This window comes from Telopea speciosissima, chromosome 1 (assembly GCF_018873765.1).
Source record: "Telopea speciosissima isolate NSW1024214 ecotype Mountain lineage chromosome 1, Tspe_v1, whole genome shotgun sequence".
Taxonomy (NCBI): domain Eukaryota; kingdom Viridiplantae; phylum Streptophyta; class Magnoliopsida; order Proteales; family Proteaceae; genus Telopea; species Telopea speciosissima.
The window spans coordinates 73,690,907-73,705,984 of record NC_057916.1 but is presented as its reverse complement, the minus strand read 5'-3'; positions in this window follow the sequence as shown (position 1 = coordinate 73,705,984).

The window sequence follows — 15,078 nt, the reverse complement described above, 5'->3', positions numbered from 1 at the left end:
CAATAAACAAACCTTCACATCTTCGTTGCTACCAATCCCCGCAATTGGGATATTGATCGTTACCACATCCCCTTTATCGGTAAGGGGAATGTAATCTACTGAGTATAACTTCAGTCCCATAACTGTTATCTGGTCCGGAGCCGGAGCTTCAACAAACTTAAACGAGTCTATGAAGATCGAAGTGTAGATTTAATTAATTAAAATCCAACATAAGTACGTTGATCGAGAAAGAAAATAGAAGTAGATCTCACATTACCTAACGCACAATCCGAGTAACACTTTCTTAAATGTGTCCCTCCCTGCCCAATCGCCAATGCCTTCCTCATTAACAGCATCGTACATACTCCTCATCAGAATGAGGACACAGACACTTAACATTGCTCATGAATATGTTAGATGCAACTGCATAAAGAAATCGGAGCTTAGGGATTAACGTACTCTAAGGATTAAATTTACTAGCATTAACTAAATAAGGATTCAAAACTAACCAAAAGTAACCAAAACTAACCTAAGGGATCATGATTGTAACAGGGGCTACTTATCAGCTTACTCTCATCGTCGGATAAATCTAGCTTCCCCATCGGCGAACAGAACCTTCTACTAAGGACGGAAATCGATCTGCTCACCCGCGGAAAACCTATCCCGCCTAATGATTTCAGGGTTTTCCTAAATACCATCGAAGATAGCATCTTCAAGACTCAAGAGTATTCACAGAACAACAAGAACAGTAAGCGCGATATTTCAATTCCATTCTTACTGGTCTCCTTATTTTTATTTTTTTTAGTAAAAGATAATTTATTGATAAGCACGTGAATTATACGTGGTGGAAGAAACTGAAGTTGCAACCAACCACGGAGTGGAGTTTGGTCAAACTATCATACACGGTATAGACAGGGCCTTCCAAGCTAGGCAATCAGCCACAGAGTTGGCTTTCCTAGGAGCAAAGGAGAACTTACAATCCAAGACAGAAGAACTTAGGAATCTAATGTCCTCAATGATCGGCTCCACAGATAAAGGAACCAGCTTCTCCTGTTGTTGTATGTAGGAGATGATATTCTTGTTATCGGATTCCAACAAAAGATGGTCGACAGCAAAAGCAATACCTTCCAACAGACCTTCCCTTAAAGCCAGTGCTTCACCTTCCTCAATATCACCGAAGAGAAATGGAGCGTCCATACACTAGAGTGGGCCCTATTAGGCACATAACAGACCACCATGCTTCCATAGCCGTTATCCTTGGCTGCTCTCACTCTAGGTAGCCCTCACTGTGGCGGTAGGTATCTCTTTCTAAGCGGTTCCACTCTGCTCTAGGGTTTTTACCTGGGACGTGGTGATTGGCTCTGATATGCCATTAGATCTAGAGGAGATCCCATCTTGATCCTTAAGTATGGGTAGAGAATGCTCGCCTTCCATTTCTATCTTATTATTATTATTTCGTTTAATTCGTTGGCACGATTAATATTGTCGACTAGACTAGGATCGGCACAACGATTCCACTGCCAATTGCCAAGTAGATTTTTTTTTTTTGAGTAAATCTGCCAAGTGGAATTTATAATAAAAGACCATTGTGCTCACATTTTTTATCTTAAATACAACGGTAGATTAAAAAAGAAAATCTTTATTAACCCAACTAACATGAGATACTTCATTAATAAAACAAAAAACAAGCTAACAAACCTTCACTTTTTTGTTGTCGTAATTCAACATACTGTAAACCACTATGACATTTTCCATAAACTACTACTATTACCACATTCCTTCAGTAACTATGTGCTTTCGGAAAAGTGAGTATGACCACCCCGTTCTCCGTTTCAAGATCAATCTCATCAATTTTCAAAAATCCACTAAAGGAGATAGTAGCATAATATCTCAACCCGACTTTGCTTTCACCTTCCACGACAATTTTGTTTCCCTGATGATGTAATAAATAAACCTTCACATCTTCGTTGCTACCAACCCCCGCCATTGGGATATTGATCATTACTGTATCCCCTTTATCGGTAAGGGAAATGTAATCTACGGAGTATAACTTCGGTCCCATAGCTGTTAATTGATCCGGAGCCGGAGCTTCAACAAACTTAAACAAGTCTGTGAAGATCGAAGTGTAGATTTAATCAATTAAAACCCCACATAAGTACCTTGATCGAGAAAGAAAATAGAAGTAGATTTCACATTACCTAATGCACAATCCGAGTAACACTTTCTTATATGTGTCCCTCCCTGACCAATCGTCGATGCCTTTTTCATTAACAGCATCGTACTCGTTAGAATGAGGACACAGACATTTAACATTGCTCATGAATATGTTAGATGCAACTGCAAAAAGAAACCGGAGCTTAGGGATTAACGTACTCTGAAGATTAAATTTACCAGCATTAACTAAATGAGGATTCAAAACTAACCAAAAGTAACCAAAACTAACCTAAGGGCCCATGGTTGTAATAGGGGCTGCTTATCAGCTTACTCTCATCGTTGGATAAAGCTGGCCTCCCCATCGGCGAGCAGAACCTTCTACTAAAAAAGGAAATCGATCTGCTCACCCACGAAAAACCTATCCCGCTCAATGATTTCAGGGTTTTCCTAAATACCATTGAAGATAGCATCTTCAAGACTCAAGAGTATTCACAACGATGACAATTAGAACAACAAGAACAGTAAGCGTGATATTTTAATTATATTTTTACAGGTCTCCTTATTTTTTATTTTTTTTTAGTAAAGGATAATCTATTGATAAGCCCGTGAATTACACATGGTGGAAGAAACTGAAGTTGCAACCAACCACGGAGTGGAGTTTGGCCAAACTATCATACACGGCATAGACAGGGCCTTCCGGGCTAGGCAATCAGCCACAGAGTTGGCTTTCTTAGGAACAAAGGAGAACTTACAATCCAAGACAGAGGAACTTAGGAATCTAATGTCCTCAATGATCGGCACCACAGATAAAGGAACCAATTTCTCCTGTTGTTGTATGTAGGCGATGATATTCTTGTTATCGGATTCCAGCAAGAGATGGTCGACAGTAAAATCAATACCTTCCAACAGACCTTCCCTTAAAGCCAGCGCTTCACCTTCCTTAATATCACCGAAGAGAAATGGAGCATCCATACACTAGAGTGGGCCCTATTAGGCACATAATAGACCATCATGCTTCCATAGCCGTTGTCCTTGGCTGCTCTCACTCTAGGTAGCCCTCACTTTGACGGTAGGTATATCTTTCTAAGCAGTTCCACTCTGCTCTAGGGTTTTTGCTTGGGACGTGGTGATTGGCTCTAATACCAAATGTTAGATACTTAACCGTTATGCTATTAGATCTAGAGGAGATCCCATTTTGATCATTGAGTCTGGGTAGAGAATGTTCGCCTTCCATTTCTATCTTATTATTATTATTTCGTTTGATTCGTTGGCACGATTAATATTGTTAACTCGACTAGGATCGGCACAACGATTCCACTGCCAATTGCCAAGTAGATTTTTTTTTTTTTGAGTAAATCTGCCAAGTGGAATTTATAATAAAAGACCATTGTGCTCACATTTTTTATCTTAAATACAACGGAAGATTAAAAAGAAAAATCTCTATCAACCCAGCTAACATGAGATACTTCATTAAAAAAACAAAAAAAATAAGCTAACAAAACCTTCACTTTTTCGTTGTCGTAATTTAACATACTGTAAACTACTACGACATTTCTCATAAACTACTACTACTACAACCACATTCCTTCAGTAACTATACGCTTTCGGAAAGGTGAGTGTGATCACCCCGTTCTCCGTTTCAAGATCAATCTCATCAATTTTTAAAAATCCACTAAAGGAGATAGTAACATAATATCTCAGTCCGACTTTGCTTTACCTTCCACGATAATTTTGTTTCCCTATTAATGCAATAAACAAACCTTCACATCTTCGTTGCTACCAATCCCCGTCATTGAGATATTGATCGTTACCGCATCCCCTTTATCGATAAGGGGAATGTAATCTACTGAGTATAACTTCAGTCTCATAACTATTATCTGGTCCGGAGCTGGAGCTTCAACAAATTTAAACGAGTCTGTGAAGATCGAAGTGTAGATTTAATCAATTTGATCGAGAAGAAAAATAGAAGTAGATCTCACATTACCTAACATACAATCCGAGTAACACTTTCTTATATGTGTCCCTACCCAATCGTCGATGCCTTCGTCATTAATAGCATCGTACTTCTTATCAGAATGAGGACACGAACACTTAACATTGCTCAAGAATATTTTAGATGCAACTGCATAAAGAAACTAGAGCTTAGGGATTAACGTACTCTAAGGATTAAATTTACCAACATTAACTAAATAAGGATTCAAAACTAACCAAAAGTAACCAAAACTAACCTAAGGGGCCATGGCGGTAACAGGGGCTGCTTATCAGCTTACTCTCATCGTCGGATAAATATGGCCTCCCCACCGGAGAGCAGAACCTTCTACTGAGGAGGGAAATTGAGTTGTTCACCCACGAAAATCCTATCCCGCCCAATGATTTCAAGGTTTTCCAAAATACTAGCGAAGATAGCATCTTTAAGACTCAAGAGTATTCACAGCGATGACAAGTAGAACAACAAGAACAGTAAGCGCGTTATTTCAATTCCATTCTTACAAGTCTCCTTATAAAGGAATATAATGTAATATGAACCGTAGATGTAGCTGGCAAGCTGGCAATGTTGAAGCCCTTCGATTTATGAGGGACTTTTGTGTCTTTTTGTCTAGGGTTTGAGAGAGAGAGAGAGTAAGAGAAAGAGAGGATAGATAAGCGTAGTAAAGATAAAGAGGTCATTCTTCTTTTTTGTCCTTTTTCATAACCGTAAAATCATTATGATTCCATGCTTCCCGGTAAGGTTCAAAATCCAGGTATCGAACTCGGGATCGGTCATGGCCGAAACCTTTTTGGATTGGAATCGGAACGATCCAAATCGGTCAGAATCGGTCAACCCCCCCCCCCCCCAAATCAATTTTTTATGGATCGGGTCATGTATCGGCCAGAGTTGGTGGGTGTTGTAATCTCGAGATCGGATCGACCGATATTATCTGGATCGGATAGGTCAAAATCGGTTGGTATCGGTCAGTATCGGTCGATATCGGTCAAGATAATAGAAAAAACTTTAAAAAAAATTTAAAAACCTTAAAAAAATATATATATATATATATTCAGTTGGATCGGTCAATGATCGGATCGGATCGACCGATCCAATCGAGTTGGGCGATCCAATCAACGATCCAGTCAAACCTTGTTGTATCGGTCAAATCTCAGGATCGGCCTCGCCCGATACCGATCCGATCCAGTCAATATCGATCGATCTGATCTGATACCTGAAACCATGCTTCCCGGTCCTATAAGGATGAGAGAGTACTGTGACTATTCTCAAGAATTCCCAACCTTCGTTTCTGAAAACTTCAGAGGCCTTTATAGAAAAACTGCTCACTCGAAATTGACTCGCTAGACTCACCACCTTGAAAAAGTACCCTTTCTAAAATCACAAAAACACCCCTATGTAGGATTAAGCGCTTGTCAATCCCTCAAAAGACGTCTTGTGAGGGAAGGTGCAACTTTAATTTCTTATTACACACCAACCAGCGCACATCGCTCCCTCTCCCGAGTCGGGATCTGGACAGAACATTTTGGGTCACTCCCAACAATCCCCCCCAATGCACGCCCAATAACAGAGCACCTATGACACCGAAGAGACTCCAACTCGCTATCATCTGCTCTGATACCAATTGTAGGATTAAACACTTGTCAATTCCCCAAAAGACGCCTTGTGAGGGAAGGTGTAACTTTAATTCCTTATTGCACATCAGCCAGCGCACATCGCTCCCTCGTCCGAGCCGGGATCTGGCCAGGGCATTTTGGATCACTCCCAACATCCTATTTAAAAGGTTTCTCATAATTATCCCCTTCAATACCCGAAACTGCGTACATACCCATCATGTATTAAAATTTACCTTTTAGTATTGATGTGTGGTACTGTGGTTTGTGTGATTACACTTTCATTAAAAAAAAAAAAAAAAGAAAGAAATTTTAGCCTTATTTTTTCATGTAGAAAAACTTTTAATATAAGGGTCTAATACAGGGGGACGGATGAGTATTTTCAAAAATGAGGAGGTGATTTGAGTTTCGTTTAATTTTTAGGGGGTGACATGTAATTTACACATCTTAAAGTCTATGGACTTGGTTAACGAATTATGAACCCTAAATTAAGCTAACTACATTAATTAAACCTAATCCTAAGTGGTTGGTTAAATGAATATGAAATCCTAATTAATATTGTTAGTGAAAGACTTTGAAATTAACTAAGGCTAAATTAATTAATTTTATAAACTACATTAATCTAACTACCTTGGATGAATGCATTAGTAAAATCCTAATTAATCTAATTTACTTGATTAAGATCTAATTAGACTAATTACACGTACTTGGGCTAACCCTATATAATGTGTTTAAAACATAGTACCTAATTAATCTAATGGGGGAAAATACCCTAATTTAGTAAATGATTATTAGGTTATGATATGACTATATAGTGTGCTAAATAATATATTATATTAAAATATAAACTATATATATACTAAGATCATACTATGTTAAGTGTCTATGTATCTTGTTATAAAACTATGTTAATTATATGCTAATATATGTATGCTATGATTATATTAATGTACACTAATGATATGAGATGAAGCTAATTACATAGATGAAATGAAAAGGATAAACTACTTTAATTAAATAGCTGAAAATAATTATCTTAAATGTATTATTATTATTATTATTATTATTATTATTGGGTAAGGAATATAGTTTAACTAACCCTTACATTATCACATGATAAATTATGTTAATTTATTCTAAATTATATCAACTAGACGTTATGATGAACATGAGATAGAATCACACTACCTAAGATTAACTAAATTAGGCTAAACTAATTCCTAAATTATGCTAAGTAAAAAATATGTTGAATGTGCCTATTATACTTATCTGAAGCTCGTGGTCAGCTGAATTCGGGTCAACTAAATGTCAAGGTTGATCAATTTATTTGTATTGGATTGATTGATTGGTTGGGATTGAGTTAACATTAGATTGCACTTCTCACCAAAAAAAAAAAAAAATTATTAGATTGCACTTGAAATGGCACCATGTTGGGAGAATTTTTATCCCAGCAGCGATTAGGGTCGTGCTGTCCCCTCATATGGGGCACGAAATGACGAAATAACCTCCCTCGTGCAGTGTGTTCGGATAGGGGGTTAGGTCGTCATTTTACGCCCCCATATGAGGAGACAACATGGTCCTGTTCGGGCAGCGAACGGGAGAGGATAACGATTCATGTTGGGGCCCGCCCAAATGGCAGTTTTTTTTTTGGTAATGCCCAAATGGCAGTTGTAGCTTATGCACCAGGAGTTTTTTTCTTTTCTTTTCTTAACATCCAAACACAGCCTTAGAGTATTATTTCTCTTCTCATATATTTTTTTTTTTGTTACACAAGAATTAAAAAGAAACCCCCAGAAATCTCTCTCTAAGAGCCTTAGAGTATTATTCGTCTTCTTATCTTTTGATTCACATCTCTGTGGCCTCCTCCGTTTGTCATTGCAGACTTCTCTTCAACCTCCTCTTTCACTCTCCTCTGCCACTGATCGTAACAGAACTGACGAACGAAGAAACAAAGGCAGTAGGAGAGAAGTGAGAAAAAGTTACAAGATCTTCCTAAACCAGGAGATTCAGAAACATAAGATTGTAGTTCTGAAGAGGGAAGATGCAGCAATTTCGTTGTGGTGTGAGCAGGTTTCGGGTCATTTTTTTTCTTTCCATTTTATTAGGGGCGAAACTAAATATTTAATGGGGTATTTTACGGGCATTTCGAATGTAAAATTTTCATTGGTATTTTCCAATAAATGCATTCATCTTGGTAAAAAATTTTCTTGCGAACTTTTTTTTAAATGATGAAACAAACGATGAAAAATCTAATTTTATCGACTATTTTACACCGAAACAAACGAAGCATAAACCACCAAAAGGGATTGAATTCCCTGTATGGTTCCACAGTGAAAGAAATATCCTTTTTCTTTTTCTTTTTTCCTTCTTATTTTTCTGTTTGCACTAGCTGTTGGCCTAGCCAGCGGCTGCTGCACCATGCCAATAGCTTGCGGCCTAGTTGCACACAGTTGCGGCAACGCAAGCCAAGGCCCGCTGGTGCTGCTGCTGTGTGCGGCTAGCACACGCGCCATGCACATGCCTGTGATAGCCGCTGGCCGCGGCTTGCTATTTCCGTGGGTGTGCGCCATGGGCTACGCAGCGTGAGGAAGAGAGAGAGAGAGAGAGAGAGAGGAATATGAGCAGCGTTGCTAAAGGGGCAACACTCATGTTCTTCCAAAAATAACCCTAATTCAATTCCAAAACCAAAACTCTCTTCCTCATGCCAGAGCGATTCAAAAACACATATAGCTCTGATACCATTGATATAGAATATGTATTCATAAAGATTCGAATCATACCTGAATAGATCTGGGAATGCAACGGAAGAGATCAAGAACTAGTCTTTCGATTATGAACACACGAACAAGAGAATGAACTTTCTTCAATCTTGAAAGGTTTCTCACAAAGAAAACACACCACAAATCCCTTGGAAAAGATGGAATCCCAAAGAGAAAACAAAACACTAAGAGAGAGGGAGAATTTGGTTTCTCATGTAACTGGCCTTAGGGTTAGAGGCTTTCTATTTATAGCCAAAAACCATGAGGCCCTGTCTCTTTTAAATTCACAATAGGAATCTGACCAAGAGGGGGGGGGGGGGAGAGTCAACCACTTAAGTGTCTGGCTCTCTCTATGCTTGTGGGTTGGCCGGCCTGCCCCTAGTGGGCAGTTTGGACTGTGCCCAAGGCCCATATCGATTAACATTGTAAATCAATTTTTCCCCTTCTAAGATTAATAAATATTCTCCCATCAGAGGGGTTTCGCACCCCAACCCTACCCCCCCTCCAAAAAAAAAAAAAAAACCCAATAAAAATCATAAATTTTCATTCATGTGATAAATTCAATTTTTTTATAAGTATCGTTGAGTGGATTATGACAAATGTCTTAGACTTGACTCCATTCTATTATCCTACTACGTATTTAATGTAAATGCAACTCAAGTTAAATATAAAATTGTTAGGATATCCACGCATAAGGCAAAAAAAAAAATAAAATCCCACATCAGATATGAAAGGAGATGTGGGTGGGTTAATAGGTACTTGGGCACCTTCTCCTTAATAGCTAGCTTTTGAGGATGAGACCCAAGTCCCTAACAAGTGGTATCAGAGCCGAGACGTGGAAATTTCAATTTGGTCGAGGATTCTCGAGGTTTGATCTCAGGCTCCACGTCAGCTCCCGCGTGGAGCGGGAGATTGAAATCTCAGGCTCCACGTGTTTGCCATCCGCGTGGAGGGAGAAATTGTTAGGATATCTACGCATAAGGCAAAAAAAAAAAAAAAATAGTCCCACATCGAATATGAAAGGAGATGTGGGTGGGTTAATAGGTACTTGGGCACCCTCTCCTTAACAGCTAGCTTTTGAGGATGAGACCCAAGCCCCTAACAAGTGGTATCATAACAAGGGTGTAATGGCTACACTGACCGTTGATGTAAGCCCTCGATTTACGAAATGGATTGCAAGATAGATGAGACAAGAGGGAAGACAAGAGGGAGAAAGAAGGAAGGGAAGAGTAGAAAAGAGAAAGAGAAAGACAAATGGGGGCAAAGAACCGAATCGTTATCCTCTCTCGTCATTGTCGGACAGACCGTCTTGTCCCTCACATGGGGCGTGAAATGATGATCTAACCCCCTGCCCGAACACATTGCTGGGCGATGTTAAATTGTCATTTCGTGCCCCCATGTGAGGGGACAACAAGGTCCTGTCCGGGCAGCGAACAGGAGAGGAAAAAAATTCCAAAGAACCTCGTTACAAATTTTGTTTGTAATCTATACTCATGTTTTATTTCCAAAAGTTCTATATATTGGGGGTAAAAAAAAATGATTTTTAAATTAATTTGGAAGTGAGGCTTACTTTGTATCTATTAGCTTCTCTCTCTCAGTCCTTCTAATACTGAGACTCAATTTTTTAGCTTCCCAAACTATGAGGTATCTTGAGTATGGTGGTCTAATATACCACTTTTTCTTTGTATTTGAAGTTTTTTCTTATTAAGTTTCTTTTGTCAAAATATAAAGCGACTTATTATCATGTCGTTCTCAAGAATTATCATTATTTTGCATATTTTTCAAGTATACATGTGAAACTAGAAGACTTGACTGCATTGAAGAAAAACGTGTTACATTAAGAGAACAAAAAAATAAGGTTGCAAGTTATTTGACACCTTAAGGAATGTTAATAAAAAAAATTTTTTTTTTTTTTAAGTCAACGTAGTACCATGTAATACGCATCATGGTAGTATGGTACGCTTATGCCTAAAAAATTATATAATAATACATAATAAATTATGTGTCTCGTGTTTTTTAAACAAAACTAATAATTGAGATTAAAACTATTAGAGGTTAAACAACAATATTTTAGTACTTTTTATTTAGTCCCATTGAAATAGTACTATCTTATGTTTCAAATAATAATAGGGAAAGAGTTTCCCACGATGTCAATGTACTATTACCCTTTCACATGAACTTTTTTTATCTTTTTCTCTCCCTTCCCTAACCATGTAGGTCCCATGTGGATTATACTATTCTATGTACACAGATGTTGTGTAAAAATCTTTCCCCTAAATAATAAATCATGTATTTTATAATTATTATTTTTTATTACAGAATTGATCATAAGACATCTACAACTATTAGTAGTATTCGAAGCTATTAAATATGTGCTATATAACATTTACCTTTTGAAATTAGTTTTTTTTTTTTTTTTTTTTTTGTAGAGAAATCACTTTGTTGAATAATCTAATAATCAATTAAGGGGGAAAGTTTTCCGTGCATGCTTACACGGCCGTGTATGAAAACTTTCTCCTTAAGTCAATTAAAAAAATTTAAAGGATATATTTATTGAAGATTGGAACGTGACATGGTCGATGCATCCAACTTACATAGATCTTGGTGCCAAGGAGTAGGGATGTAAAAGGATCGGATTTGGCTCGGATAGTGCTATATCCGTATCCATATCCGATTAGCTTTCAGACAGATTCGGATAGTGCTAAACAGATACGAACACAGATACGGATCGAATATTTTATCCATTTACATGTAATTATAGCTTTTCAGATAGTTATAGTTTATCTGTATCCATATCCGTTTAGCTTTTAGGCGAATTTGGATAGTACTAAACGGATACGGAAACGAAGAAATTTAAAAAAAATTAAAGATACCAAAACAAATGAGTGACGTGATAATAATTAAAGACTGGAGTTAGTAGAGGTGGAAATGTGATCCTATCTACTTCCCAACCGGCCAACCCTTACCTTCCTTTCACTTCCCACCCAAAGGATAGATTGAATCGTGACACGGCTTAGCTTTAAGCTCTTTTGATTAACCTTTATTTCTTTCCTTCATCTCCTCAAATCCCCATTTTGGTGGTGTTAAGCTTGGGAGAGTTAGGATCGTGTTTGGGCCTACTTTTCTACCAAACATACTGTTTTTGGCAGAAAGCAAGTCTACCAAAAAAGTATGTTTGGCTGGAAAAGGAACGATGCTATATGATTTATGTGATTTTATTCATCCAAAATTTTTTTTTTTATGTGATTCAATCCATTCAAAATAACTAAGTAAACCTGCCAAAAAAATGATGAATTATTTTTTTAAGAGGCCTTTGATTTGAGTTATAAGGGTTGATTTTGTCATTTTGACTATTATATAGAATAAAGAATTTGGATTAAGGACAGTTTTTTTTTACCCATGGAGGATGGTTCACCCAGCATGCTAGGGTTCACAAACCCCTCCTAGGTTTCGTATGTTCCAAAATACCCTCCTGATACCCATTCCCATCCTCTCTTATCCCTCATTGAATAGGATCTCATTCACCATGAGTGGAGGGAAACTTATCATTGGATTGATCACATGTCAAATTTTATGTTTTAGATCCAACGAGCACAGGCTAACTTATCTTTGCTTGTTTATATGAATATGATTTATGAACTTAAATAAATGAAGTCAACATATATTATACATACCAAGCTCATAATTTTATTTTGGGGAATTAACAAAATTCACCTTCAAAACTAGAAATTGACGTGAGGAACCTTAAGTTTTTGGATTCACTAAACCAACATATTAAATTGTAAATTGAGAACTAAGATCACCTCTTTTAGTTAGAGACCATATCAAATATCTCTTTTATATTGGCACGCATCTCATGTATATCCATGTATGTGTATCATTACTCTAGACATTACTATACATATTTTCCACTCTGAGCGTGACAACATGCAATACAGTTTGGAAGAAAAAAAAACATAAAATGGATGGCACAGATTTGTCATGAGATTTTTGTAAGCGTTACCTTTCATTGTTATGTCTATTTTTAATTACATAGATTGCAACAATATAATTTTAGGAAGAGGGATCCATGTGTTGGCGGTTTATATTGACATCTTATACAATTCGACTCCTCTACTTCCGCCTGCTCCTACTGTCGTGTGCACCCTACACACAAGCAAGGCGGAATGTACCGCCTTACCCCTGCCCGAGCGGGGGTAAGGAGGTACTTTCCACCGTGCTTGTGTGTGGGGGCGCACGGCAATACCGAGCAGGCGGAAGTAGAGGAGTCGGACTTATATGCATGTTCATACATCTTGGCTGTACTTTATCAAGAAATTTTAAATCTTTTATGGTTAAAAGGTTGGGAACCTGATTCTGTCTCTCTCCCATTCCCATCCTCTCCATTGGGCACAGCCGGTAGCTCTAGGAAAGCGGCATGCCCAACCCTCTCCCTTTATTTTATTATTTGACAAATTCCATTAGATTGGAACTTAACATATGAACATATGACCATATCTACCATCTCGAAGATTAACCGCACATCTTACTAAATTACATAATCCATCTATTACAATTATTAACGTGGTTTGAAAATCTATCTGAGGTCTTAAAATCCATCCCAAATTCAAAATTTTTGCTTGAAAACTTCTCAAAGGTAATATCCACAATTTCTCTATCTAGAATCACCAAACATCTCTATATTGATAATCTTTCAGCACCTGTAAATTTTGTAACTCAGCACCTGATATATTGATAATCTTGGAATTATAGGATCAGCACAGAAACTGAGGCCGCCGAGGCAGCCCCCTCGAGAGATCAAACAAGGAATCGTTGGTGCAATATCAATGGGACGCCAAAAATTAGAAATATGGACGGACACGGACTCGGAAGCACTGACACTGTCTTCCGGAATCACATCCATGGTTGTGGGATATTTTCGCAATACTTTTATTATTTATTCAGTCTCTCTTATCTTCGTTTGAATATTTTTGTTTGTTAAAAAGGAACAGATGCTATGTAAACTTTGCATAGGAAGGGGAACATTACTAATAGTAGTTTGTTATATTTTTTTTAATTTTTATGCATTTCTTTTCATAAAGAAAAAATGTGGCATTCTCTGTGGAGGAGTGTGACTCTTGTAGATGCATGGGGGCCAATAACAGTACGATCGTTCGCATCATGAGGATGAGATTTCTACCTTGGTGGGTTGGGGTGGTCATTTCGCCCCTTCCCCCCACCCCAATTGTGTCTGGGCTTAGATACACTTCCACGCTGAGAAATTTTCTTCCCCGCCAACCCCCTCTCCCAAAAAAAAAATTGACGCATCGGAAAAAATTAGTATCCTAGGTGTCAACATGGGTCATCCTCTCTCATCCTTTAGACAAGACTCTCTTGCCATCTTGTGTTTAGCTTTTGATTTGTGTATGACATTAATTTAAAAAGAGCAAATTACATGCACCCCTTTGTAGTTTGAAATAATCTCAAAACACCCCTTAGTTTTATTATTATAAAAAACCCCTTAATGGCTCAAGGTACTAATAAACTGTTAGTTTTATAAGTAAAAAGACCGTTTTACCCTTATTTACCTTCTTATCTTCCAAAACGAAAAAACCCTAATTTCATTTAGGGTTTTCCTACACACCATCTCCGGCGAAGCTTGCAGAAGACAAACCATCTCCAGCGGACATCCCCTGGCCCAGCCACCCTCCGGCGAAGGGTTAGTCCCGCCACCACCCCTCTTTCTCTGTAATTTTTTGTAAAGTTGTCACAAAACAGAATTTCTCCCTTCTCGTCCATCGATTCGGCCAAGCGCCACGAAACACAGAATCTGCACATATTTAAACGGACTGCAGATACCAACCGCTCTCTTCTTTCTTTGGTTTGTGAAGTGAAGTGCGAACACCTCTCAACGGTGAACCTCCTTCACAATCCACATAGAGTTGCAGGGGCAGGCACTGTACCATCTACTCCTTCGTGTTCATCTGAGGCTGAAAACTCTCTCTCTCTCTCTGTGTTGAAAACTCAGGAAGAATGCCAGGAGTCAGATGCCCTGCTGATTATTCACAAGAACCCCCCTGTAGTTGTCATCCAAAATCTAAGGGTGTGCACGTAAATAGTGAAACTAAGAAGGGTGTTTTGATATTGTTTCAAACTACAGGAGGTGCATATAATTTGCTCTAAAAAAAAAAAGAAAGAGGACGCTACTTGGACGTGTGTGGTACACTATCTTGTGTCCAGACATAGGTGCGGAAGAAATGATTGTCGCACTCAGTAGGAAATTCTGCTTTTCCATGGGGATATGGCGGTCATTTCGTCTACCATGTGTCCAGGGATGTAAATGGGTCGGATTTACTACTGTCCAAATCCGAATCCGTTTATTGAATGACATATTTGTATTTGATCTGATATTCGATCGAATTTTAAAAACTAATATCATATATGAATTCAAGAGTTTATGAGATATCCGAATATTATCTGATCCGATAAACTATTCGATTAGTAAATGAATCTAACCTATATTGATTACGGATTTTCGATTCCAATTACTAAAATATTCTTATAAAAGTGTTTATAATAAGGGTAACATAATAATATATCATATGTTTTT